The sequence below is a fragment of the Solea solea genome, chromosome 3 (genome assembly GCF_958295425.1).
Source record: "Solea solea chromosome 3, fSolSol10.1, whole genome shotgun sequence".
Lineage (NCBI taxonomy): Eukaryota > Metazoa > Chordata > Actinopteri > Pleuronectiformes > Soleidae > Solea > Solea solea.
Window position 1 is genome coordinate 29,321,120 of NC_081136.1, and position 12,795 is coordinate 29,333,914.

Below are 12,795 nucleotides of genomic sequence, written 5' to 3' on the forward strand. Positions count from 1 at the left end.
AATATAGCCACTGTGCTTCACCTACTGCTGCTGCGGCTCCTGCTCAGACATTGGGACACTGTGTCCTTATGACGGAGTAATAAAGTACAGTAGTGAAAAGTCAACAAGGGTGGGTAGAGCTGACTCGAAGCTTTGGGACTCACATTTGATTTGTCTTACTGAATTATCCAGCACACAGAACATTTCAAATGAGAAAGCGGAGCATGATGAATGGTTGTCAGAGGCGGAGTGACACGGCGGATTTATCAAACGGAGTCAAACACACATACATCAGGCCAGCCTTCAGCACCACGGACAGAAGCTTTTAGAGCCAAGGCATCTGTCAAAGACAAAGGGAGTTAAAATATGACACACCGTGCTCCTCAGGTAGTGCTTGGGTCATGACTGAGTTTATTTTTTATTTTTTTGCAAATGCAGGCACAGACGAGCCTGGCAGAGCGAAAAAGGCTTACAGGAACACGGAGCAAGCATGTGTTGGTACATGCAAATACAAGGTCAAAGACATAGTTAAGTGCGCACACACAAGAAAAAAGTCAACAATCCTTTTTTTTTTCTTTAAACTGGAGGAGCTAAGACAAAGACATCATGACAACAAGAGAGGCCACAAAATGAGTTGACCTGTTCTACGAAATTAAAGCAGCTTGCGAGTCTTTGTCTCATGATTTGATAACATACTTGAATGAATAAGCTAAACGGCTTAATGTTATATGGAAACTCATTTCTCCTGCTGTCTGTCTCAATCTCATACAATTCCATAAATCTCTTTTTCCCCCTCTCTCTCTCTCTCAGCCCTCACAGTTGACAATCTCCCTCCACAGGCAGGGATATGACCTTTTTTGTCATCCGTGAATTCAAAACATACCTATATTAGGGCAACAAATCCTCTAGATTTAAGCCCAATGTGAAAAGAACCAGTGAGCTGTCTCACCACCATTTAATCCACATTGAAGAAGGAAAAAAATAATATAGTTTCTTGCTGAATCTTCAAATAGTTTAAATATCAAAATCACCTTGTACTATTTAGATAGCCGTTTGCACTCAGGCAGATATTAAAGCATGCTCTGTGCAGGCTTATAGATGGGTTTTCTTGCTGGTTCCATTTTGCAATAGTCACACATGTATGAAGTTACTGACTGAAGTGATTTCCATCGTGGAACATTAGAAGAAATAATGTGAAAAAGAGTAGTGCACGTTTGTTAGACTGATACAATTTTATATTACTGAATTGATTGACGCCCGCTATTATAACTTTGTACATAGGAAAATGCTCGACTACAGTGACTCATTTCTTTGGCGCACACAAAATGGGGCCGACTATTTAAACACAAATACTTTATAGTTCTCCAAGCAGCTCATATCCTCATATTCATCATCGCTTTATTCATAAAACGGCGTTATTTCATCATTAGAGTGGCACTCGGTAGAACACATACTGTACAGCTCCACCAAGGCCAGAACATTTCTCAGAATTATGTTTGCGTGCAAAGAAACCCACTGATCTCAAACAGTGATTTAACAAATGATTGACATTTTCAAGATCAAGATCCAAACACTGCACTTTGAGACACTGATGAAAATGTTGAAAATGTCACATTTTGAAAAAAGATGAAGACTAGACAAAGTGCTGCTTAAAGCAAATGGTATAGGGCACCTTTACATGTTTGAATTGCCAGCCTATTACAATTACAAACCTTTGTGTCGGCCAGCCAGCATAGCTACAGGCAGCCACATTCCAATGAAAAATGAAATGTCAACACGCATTTACAGTCTTGCTGCCAACACTCTGTTTAACGTCACTGTAACCGCTTGCTTTTAAAAGGCCTTTATTATAGCCATTAATTGGAAAAAACACCCAGCTGACCGAGAATGTTAATTCCTTTCCTGATAAAAGAATAAAAAGTCTTTGCCTCTTGAATGGTGTATTAATTAAAGACACCATTTGCTGCGGCAGTATAAATTGTTTAGTAATGTGTGGAAGTGACGTTAGTGCGCATGACAGGTGAATCTCTCAAGTATCATCAGTGAACCAGTGCATCGCACTCCTGAACACGCATTTGCTATGCGTTTCCTTAAAAGTCGAGACAGGGTGTCACACCAGATTTGGTATGACTCGTCACAGTGCGACCAGTCAAAAGCTATTTATGTGTGCGTTTGCTGCTCTGTCGAGGCTTTGCCCGTCTCCGTTTCCATTACCATCACTCCTAATGTGTTGCGGCTAAGTCATGCTTGGTGCTTACAGCCTGTGTGCCGCACAGCTACAACTGCATTGAAACACATCCCTGTTTTTTTGTTGCGTACCATTTGCATACGGGCAAAGTGCTCCACTAAAACACAGCAGCTATTAGACATTTACAGTTTACACTAGTATGTGAGATGAGAATGAGGCTTTCACATTTACATATTTCAACCAATTCAGTGAATTCCTACATATAAGATTGAGACGGCAGTGCAAACCCGAGCCTAGGTTATCCAGCATATTGATAACCACCCAACCATAAATCCTGTGCAGACAAGAGTGAATGCCTGGATTGAACGTAGGATGATATGACACCAAAGAGGGCTTTTCCACTAATTGGAAGACCTATTCTCAGATGATTGGTTTCCAGCTACTGATTGATTACTACCTCCTTTTGTCTCACTGCAGTTTCCTCTGTGAGGTGGGCATGACGCCTGTCCCGGGGTCAGATCAATGCAGGGACTAATGAGTAATTCACATGCACATGCTCACATTTATGATGAATTGAACTGAAGCGCTCCCAGAACAGGCGAATGCATGCGGACGTACAGAAACACTACTTCCCCGCAGGTTCAGCAAAGCATTGTCAGCCTTGTGGCACACATTGTCCCCATCAGATTCATTAACGCTATGGAGGCCATCGATATTACTGGCAGCACACATTAATCATTGGCGAGCATTAAAGTCCTGTTGTGCAACGGTGGGAGAGCCACCTACAGTTATAGTCTCTGTGTAAGTAGCACTTTTACAATGCAGGCTTGTTTACGTCACGCTTCGCTCAGACGTAGACCTTCTGTAGACACGGATCTCTGTTCATATGAGGTTGTAGGTAGGTAGGTAGGAGTTAGGGAACAGAGTTTTCACTTAAAAAAAAAAAAACACCAGTCTGTGGAGGGATTTTGATTTAGATAATGGGTGAAAACTAATATGTGCAAAACCACGCGTACATGCTAATTTATCTTGTAATTATGCCAAATTGATAGAGCACCTGCGCCAACTGCCTCCATTTTTCATATACTCACAGCAGCAAGTGGAAGGAGATGAATAAAGTTGATTAAGGGTGTTTTAAAATTCAGAGTATATATTTATATTACATTGTGTATAAAAGATAACATTTTTAGTTGCCATAATACCATCATAGATTTCACGTCTTCACATGGCATTTTGAAGGTAAAAGCACCAAACTTTTCCTTTCCTTTTCAAACGCCACACTAAATTCCTTGCCTTTAACTCATGTGGTTTTAAAATGCAGGTCAGTGTCTGTCTTCAAAGCAGCAGAGAATGTGTGCCCAGCAGGAGTGCAGCAGCAAAGCAGCCGCTGTCCAGTTTGTCTGTCGTCACAACGGCTGGCCTCGATGTGATGGTACTGGACGGAGAGAGGGACGAGTTTTATTAGACGGGGGTCCGAACTCATGAGGGCCATTAGGAGGAGGAACACCTGCAGTGTTGGCGACGTGCTATCCCTTTTCACACCCGCGTGTTTCAAATTACCGCTCACACCCATGTAGACTAATTGCATTTGAAGCTCATAATATCCTCCAGTGTATTTTCCTGCTCGAGCCTTAATGCAAGTCAAATTAGGGGAATCAAAAGACGTCCCCCGTATGTTATCTCACTGCCGTCTGACGGAGTTGTTTACAGCAATATTTTAACTTGCTCGCAAAATGAAGACACACAAATGGCTGCATTTTACTATCAATCATCCTCCCCCCACACGTATGGATGGCAGCTCTGTGTGATTCAGTACACTGTGAAGCAGCATGTGGCTCACAGTGAAGTGTCACACACACACACGCACATACGCACGCGCGCACACACGCATGCGCGCGCACACACCCATGCGCGCGCACACACCCAACCCTATTTCTTCAGTTCATTACACGGTTCCCTGAAAACTGGAATAACAATAACCATGGCCCTGTGTTTGATCTTCATTATCCTTTTTTTCTTCTTCTTTCCGATAGATAGATAGATTCCCTTCTTTCTCACTTTCCTTTTTCTGTGTTGATATTTATATTTCCCCATTTCCATCGCTGGAAAAAGACAAATCCGCCAGTTTAGATTAGATCATAGAATGACGCTTTTCATATTGATGATAATTGTATTTTACATAAATTATCCAGTGAGTTTATTTGAAAATTGAAATGAAGGCAGCAGGGTAGTTAACAGTCTGGCAATCTGCTCTCTTCCATAATGAACGCATCGAGAATGATGTTCCTGCTGAATGAAAGCTGTTCATCTATGAAATAAAAGTATCTTAGTGACCTATTTAATTATAGCATCTTAATGCTGGAAGTGGTAGCCGACCGTGGAAAACCATCACATTCATAATATCCCATTAAGAAATGATTGTCTTTTCAGACTGTGTTTTCTCTCAATTTCGCCCACAATTGAAGACGTTTAGATCAGCGACCACGATTTTAAAATACAGTGTCTAAAAGCCCTTTATGTGCTCACTGTGTGAGACCAGCTGGAAAGACTGATGCAATATGTAAGCACTGTCACAATCACGCGAAAAGAGAAATAAGCTTTCTTCAGTCATCTGAAGAGAGTCCAAAAGAACACGGGTGATAACAAGGGCTCGGCTGCTCTTTCTCAGGCCATTAGCGAGACAGTCTTTTCACTGGGATTTGATTCAAAGAAACATCTATTTCTGTCACAACTGGTTTTCACTTTAGAGCCAGAAGATGTTTGTTGAGGTTTTGTTCCCTCTCTCTCGCTTTCTCGCTCTAAACTGAGGGCATTAATATCGAGCTAAGTGTTATTGTGTACAACTCTGGTAGAAGATTGGCAAGGTGAGAAAAGTGAGAGTGTGGGGGAGTCTGATCTGATTTAAAAGGAAACTGAGGTCATGAGGCAGATTCAATTAAAGGAATGGGACAATGCCCAGAACAAACAGGTTCAAAGCCCACAGCGGTCAGTAAACAGATACGATGATATAACCAAAGTCACATTAGATACCCTTTGTTCTACGGAAAAAAACTGCTCTCTGATTCAAATAAAATACCTTTATTTCATCTCGATTATCACACACACAGCAATGACATTGCAACATAAATTTCAAACCTAAACTACTCCCTCCTTTTCACTCATTACTCACACAGCTGGTTGGTTCTGGTTCTTGTCATCTCCCTCCCACACACATGCAGTGCATTTTCATACTTCAATGGTCCAAATTGAATATTGTTTATGATGCATGATATTGAAAGCAGACTCCAGAGGGACCGGCGGCAGTCTTGTCAACTGACTGAACAAGCTAACAAACAGATCCAAATGATTTCTGTTGATGCTCTGCGACACACATCTCCCCAAGCACAACAAAGAGACATTCATTCTATATTTATGCCACCACCGAAGTGTCAGAAATATTGATGACCCTGGGCAGAAATTAGCCTGCTTGTCAAAATATAGCAGCACAACTGCGTTTTTTTTTCCATCCAGTGCAATGTTTTATCAAGTAACCAGAAGAACAAAGCACCGACATCGATTAATGTCGGTCTAAATTTAAGCTAAGCATATCTGTCACTTTGTGTCATTGAGGCACAGAAATGCTCAAAGGTGATGGAAGTTTTTTTTTATTGCCATTTATGGGTTACACTCTCAGCGCGTGTCTCTGTCTAAATGGAAATGCGGAACTAAGACAGATTCAATTTACACAGTTTCCAACTGTGGCACATGCAACCAAATTATTTGGGGGATGGCAGAGCTTCTTGTGGTTGCATTTACCTTGTTAACCGAGTTAGAGAACTCTAATCAGAAATCACTTCTTCACAGCCCAGACTTGTAGGAAATAGATGAAACCATTGATTCCTGCCATAGATCTGTTCCTTTATTTTCTTGGCTCAAAGTTCAGCATCAACCTCTTTAACTGTAAACATCCGGGCCAGGCAGAGAAAACAATCAAAAAATAACAGAAAACATCAGTGCCCAAAAAAGACACTGGCAATTGATCAGGCGTTCGGCGAGAGAGGTGGCATCTCTCCCATCAGATTCATTAGTTTTCCAGCCGCTCTGACATTTCCATTTGCACACTTCAATTGACAAAATAAAATACCCGTCCAGCTCTCATCCCTCAGCTCTACAGCGGGTAATCACTCCTCCACTGCACTGTAGGATCTCACCCCCAAACCCCCCCCCCCCCCATTCCTTCATCGCTCAGAGTGCAGCCTCATCATGGCGGAGTTTGAAACACAAACAGAACTTCCTCCACAGGAGTCAGAGGAGAATGCATGCCAATGAGTAGACCATCAATATGGGGTCACTTGGACCTCAGGGTAGGGCACACTTCAACTTCTCATTTTCTTCCCATCACCTCCTCTTTGCTCCCTTGCTTTCTCTGCCACATACCTAAGTAACTCCTGTGATGTGTAGCCATCTCTTAGTCAGCATCCGCCTCTCCCTGCCAGGCGTCTGACTGGCCACACGCTCACAGGGAGTCTTTCAGCAATCCATTTCATTTAGACGCAAAACTTTTGACTCGCCCATGTTAGGGGTCAAACAGGCTCTTTTCTGAAAAAGAGCCTCTGAACGGAGGTAAATTATACAAATTGAGTGGCAGGAGGAAAGGGAGCACGGCTGAGCCTCAGCAGCTCTGTTGAACCCAGACGACCTCGGGCTTGCTTAATGATGTCTTTGCCGAGCCATACGGAGTTGCATTGGATGATTATGCTTCAGATCAGGCAGAATTCTCCCATCTCACTTTTTCTTTCTACTCATCTCCATTCCTACCCCGCCCTTTCTATAATCTATTGCTCTTTTTCCCCTCCATCCTCTTTGTCTCCCTTTCCCCCCCTAATTTTTCTCCCTTCCACTATACGTTCATCCACCTCTTCCTCTCATCCATGTATTTTCCCACTTGCAGACCTTCTCAGGACTCCACCCATTTGCAGCAGTGGCAACACGCTGAGAGACTTTGGTCAAATCTGATGATGCTCCCCTTCCAACAGTGGCATATAATCAATTGAAATCTTATTTTGGGGATGAGCAGAGAGGAAGTTGTTTTTTTCATGAGCTGCTCTATAATAGAATAAAACTGCCAGAAGGCCAAGTCCCTCATCACTGGGGACTCCATAGATTGAGGTGATTGAGTTGTTTTAAGATGAATTTTGAATACTGCCTATGCCGCCTGGCAGGCTGTGCTCCACTACCTCACCTGGAATTTAGAAATAACATATAAAAATGTCAATAGAAAATGGAAATGAGAATGGAAGAAGCACATGTGTATTTTTGAAGCAGGCTTCATTTGCATAAATCAGATTTAGAGGCTGGGCTTTGAGTCAGCAACAGAAGTAGTTCCCCTAATGTCTTTTCCATCTCGTATCAGGGATTTGACCTTTTCCCAGTAAAATACTTTTTCACCTGCACCATTCTGTACATTTGTTTTCTGTTTGTTGTGGTTTTTTGTGAAAATGAAACGCAGATAATATCAAGAAATAGGATAAATCTTGTGAACTGCACTGATCTCAAAAGCGAGACGACATCATTAACTGTTCATGTTAGTGATATTTTCATATAAAAGAGAATGTGTTTTTGTTTCCTTGCCTAATTACACTCTGATGCAGTATTGATTGAGCCTACACCATGTATTAAAAACTTTGACATTTACTGTTTTAAACATGCAGAGTTGTGCTTGTGTGCCTTGAGCTTTAACAACATTTCAGAAGATATAACATTGCAATGTAAATGTATTGACTTGAAAAGCAAGGTATTGTTTTTTTTCTTATGTACAAAAGAGTCGGTTTAGAAACAGACACACATAACTCCTTAATTCTTTCAGCTTCCTACTCACAGTACATCCACAAAATGGACAGTGAAAAAGAACTTGGTGTGCAGCATTCTTTATACACTCCACTCAGGAGTAACATGCTGTAGCTGTAAGACTGTAGGATACAAGCCCTGCATCAGATCTGCCATCTGACAGAAGCTGCAGCCCAGAGCGGCTAGAGTCCCCGCAACAGATGGGCAGATAAATGCTAGTCAGGTGTCCCACTCACACTTGCACAGGCTTCGACATAAACACAACATACACACCTTTTTTTTCTCCTGTCTGTAAAAATTATGTTCAACTAATTGGCAGTAGCAAATATGATGAATGATGATGTCTTTTAAATGCACGGTGCCTCTAGGAGTCTCTCAATCAACAACAACAACAAAAGACCTACTTTGGTGATGTTGTGAAGCAGCGTGGGATCCTGGGAAATGTTGTCTTCGCGTGTGGTGCATTTGCGCTTTGGGGGAGAGCTTCGGTGGCACAGCGTGAATGCAATCGGCAAAGATTAGTCATGATCCATTAGGGAGAAATACACACAATAAAATACAATAGAACACACACACACACACATGCAAGCACTGGTGTTTTAGTATAGATTGGCAAAAGCTGAAACAATGACAATCTCCTCACTGGTTAAAACACTTGTCCATCTAATAATAAAACCTTATTCTTCTTTTGTTAATAGTACTTTGTGAAATCAAGCAAAACAACTACAGTGGACAGAATCAACTTCCTGTTTACACTGGCATGCAGATTACTGATTAATGTTTCATTTGATGTTTCATAAGGGGTTTGCCCCAGAAGTAAAAACACTGGCAAAATGAATAATGTCATTAAAATCCATAGAAACCATTAAAGAGTGTTGGAAATGTTTTGCTAAATATGTAGTACTAGTCTCATTATTTTTATCTTCGGATATATCTTGAAATCAATGCAACAAAATATGAACCACATATGCAAAATCTCCACCCTCAATGTCAAATTTGATCCGCTTTCCCTACAATGCAAAGCAGCAAGATAAGGTCATGAAAAGATAAGGGTCTTGGTTAAATATTGAAGCATTAAACATGATGTATTGACTTTTTCCGTATGCCATTCCATAATCTTTACACAGTGCTTGTTTTTGGAGACAAATAAAGGGACAGAGGACACAGACTGCAGTCCCCGGTATATTAGGTATAAAAGGTGACACTTCTGCAACTGCCCTTGACAAAGACACTGACCTCAGGAAAAAAATAAAAATAAATAAAAGCTTGTCCCCGGGCAGAGCCACTGCTCCTAAATAGTGTCGATCGGTCAAAAAGCAGAGGACGAATGTCCTTGTGGGGTTGGTTAAAGGAGAACTTGACAAAAACACAAAAGATCCAAAGGGCATCATGCATGTAAACTGTGGACAGAAATCATAAGGTGCACGTTTGACTGATGGCGATTGCGATGACAGAGCATTTGTCACATGTCACATGTGCGCACACACACACACACACAGATGGTGGACACCTTGCAAAGTAACTAGCTCACACAGCAGTGTGTTCGGTGTGGAGCTGAAGCCTGATATCCGTGCTACATCCTCACTTACTGCAAGTTTGAGGAGTTCAACAGAACAGATGGTCTCACCTCCTTTATCACCGGAGAGCTATCACACATGATGACCAAGAGTGGCTGCAGAGAAAAGTTGTTTTTTTAGGTTGAACTCTTGATGACTACAGCGACTCCGACTGCATGAGTCAGATGGAGTCTTTATCTATGAAGTGCTCCTTTGAATTCTGGGCGTCACTGCAGCAGCAATCACTCTCAGCGGGGGATATATCAGACAGGCACAGACCCGCCTATAAACACCAAGCCTGTATATATTGCACTTGCACACGTGTTCCCTTCTAACATTTACTATTATTATTATTTGTTATTATTAAATAAATATGTCCATTGCATTAAGGCCTGCGAAAGCTGTGCCCGCTGCCACCGATACAATGACTCAGAGGTTGTGTTTACAGTGCTCATGTTTGCTCGGGCCACGGCACATACAGTAAACAGAGAGAATAGGTTTGGCTATGATTGGAATAGCAATGTCCTTTGTTATATTGATTTTGTCTGAGGTTGCTCGAGGACAGGCTCGGGCACAAACTTGGTTTCTGTGTGGCAGTGGAATTGTGTGACTCGGCCTTTTATAAACATTCCGTCAACAGAAATAGCCATAATACTCCAATTAAGGTGTGCACTGACAGAGAACAGGAGCTGCTCAAGAGACAGTGACAGGGACACAAGGTACCAACACAAATTTATGCAGCATACAGTACCATGCAAAGGTCTCAGCGCGCCACCGGCTTTTTTATTTTTATTTTTGTGTCTGTCAAATTCTGTGATCAGCATTTGTACTGGAATAATGTGACTGAAAGTTGGTCTTATGAGCAAGCTGTCAGTGAGGTGAACTCATACATGTGAATGTGATGCTCAAGCATGTTTTGTATGAACCTGGTCTAATAGACCTTTTTACACAGCAGATGACATGAAATAGTAGAAACATTAATTACGGTTCCACTCCAGTTTTTAGGAGAGCCAAGATCATGCTATTGTGTATTTCACGTCCAGTTATCTATATATAAATTCTTTCATAAATTCTGCAAACCAACAACTAGAACAAGGAAACGTGATAATTATGTAAAAACTAAAATTGGTCCCGCCTTTCAGACAGTTCCTCCAATCATCATACAGAAGCCGAGCGTCCGCCCACTGCTCCATTGACTCCAAGAGAAGCTGAGCTTACCTGGAAGTGAGGGAGAGATTTGTCCAATCACAGTTGAGCTCACCACAGTGGGAAAAAAATATTCTGCGCCATCCCATAGAGAACAGTTGAAGCTGAGCTTCAAGTGGTCGCGATAAACAGCTGATTCTGAACAAACTAGTCACATGTTCTCATCGTGTTTAAGTTTAACATTGAAATATAAACAACACAGTATTTGACGACATTTTAGAGGAAGCTTACTGTCTTGCTGCAATCACCACTGGTCACACTCTCAAAAAATTGCATACATGCTTCCGATATGTTTTGGATGCATTCCAATAGAGAGATTGGGAAATAATTATATTGTATCATCATTATAGCATTGCTAATCTAATGGTGGCCTTATTTTGACGGTTTTCCCACAGTACACGATACATGCTTGTCCAAACCACCTTGAATTTCAAAGGTGTTGCCGACAAAGCAAACTTCTGTGTACAAAGCATGTTCCTCTGTGTGCTTCATCTCCATTTGTTCATAATCAATACGCCATCAAAGTATCCATCAACCACATATCGAGCCATCCTTCCTCTGTTCATCCTCCGTGACTACCTAGGCAACTCTTTGTCCTTCTAGCCATTCAACTAATCATTCTTCCTTTCATGTATCCATCCAATTATCAATTCTCTCAATCATTTGTCTCTCTGTCAATCTGCTCAATATAAATCAATTCATGCTAGTATCTCTGCAACCATTAATCCATTCAGGAACCATCATCTAATATTAATCATCCATCACCCATGTGGACGCATATCCACCAATGTATTGATCAAGATGATCTTCATTTGAGTTCCCATTCATCTATCCATGCTTTCTACTCATCCTTGTGCTAGTCTTTTCAAAACACATTCATCGCTGTGAGAGAAAAAAAAAAAAAAAAAAAACGAGCCATAACGGCACTTAAAGCAAAATGAAATAGCCTCGTGAGGCAACCAAGAAACAACATTGCAAATTAAGAGTCAATAAAGCCCATTACGCTGCTATTTCATCGTTCTGTGATTATGCTGTTAGTTTGCCTGGTCAGTGATGGTGCTAATATAGACATAACAATTAAATGCTAAGATGTGCTGTACATTACAGCTGTGATTTAACATCCCAGTGACCAAAATAGACACACTGTTGAAACAGGAAATTAGGTTAAATGTTTTTAAGACTTGAAAATATAATGAATTCAAAATGGTTTCTTCTGAAATAAAATTACTGTGTTGAGCGAGACAGAAAAAGGGGAGCGAGGATGAGAGCGGGGGCCTCTAATGGGCTTCTCAGATGACTAACTAAAGATCCCAGGCGCTAGCCTGCTAATTAGTTGAACTCACCAGCCATGCTTAAAGCATTGTGGTTTGTTGTTTTGCTCTTGTTTTTTTTTTTTTGTTTTGCGTGGCTTCCACTCTGAGACTCTGCTCACTGTGTCATCTGAGACCCTATGGAGAGGGGCCCTCCCCAGAGTCACTAGGAAATGTTGTTTTCTTTTCCTCTATGGTGTAAAAAGATTTCAAATTAACTTAATTGTAACATGGAAGGAAAAGTTGACTAAGAAAAAGGAAGAAAACACACTGCAGAGACATTGCAAGGAGAGTTTTTGAAGGAGCAGGATGTTGCTGTACAATTTCTTTTTACAAGTAAATCTGCATTGTCCTACAGGCTCACTGTGATGGTATTGGTCAAATGGCAACAAAGACATATTGAGTATATTGAGGGAGAAGGGCTGGGTGTGTGCAAAGGTGCGATGGAGAGAGACAGATGCAAAATATGAAAGCTATCCTTTGCCTGGAAAAGCTGGAAAATAAAGTTCCGCCACATGAACCAGCTCAATAGATTTTCGCCACCTTTGTCTAAAAGCAGCCTGGGAAAAAAAATCAATGGAGTTTGGGCTCTAGGAGATTGGTAGTGGTTAAATACTGTGGTAATCAATAATGTAATAACCTTCACAGAGCTGTGGAACCACAATGAATGCGGAGCACTTGAAGCCTTTACATTCTTCCGGTATGCAATAGTGTGGCAGTCAGACACGGT

At 41.4% G+C, this 12,795-nt stretch overlaps 1 long non-coding RNA gene across 1 annotated transcript in view; it reads right to left on the reverse strand.

The window, feature by feature from the left end:
* LOC131457135 (uncharacterized) overlaps positions 1-12,795 on the reverse strand; it is a 160,633-nt gene that overhangs the window by 34,372 nt on the left and 113,466 nt on the right. The window lies entirely within an intron of this gene.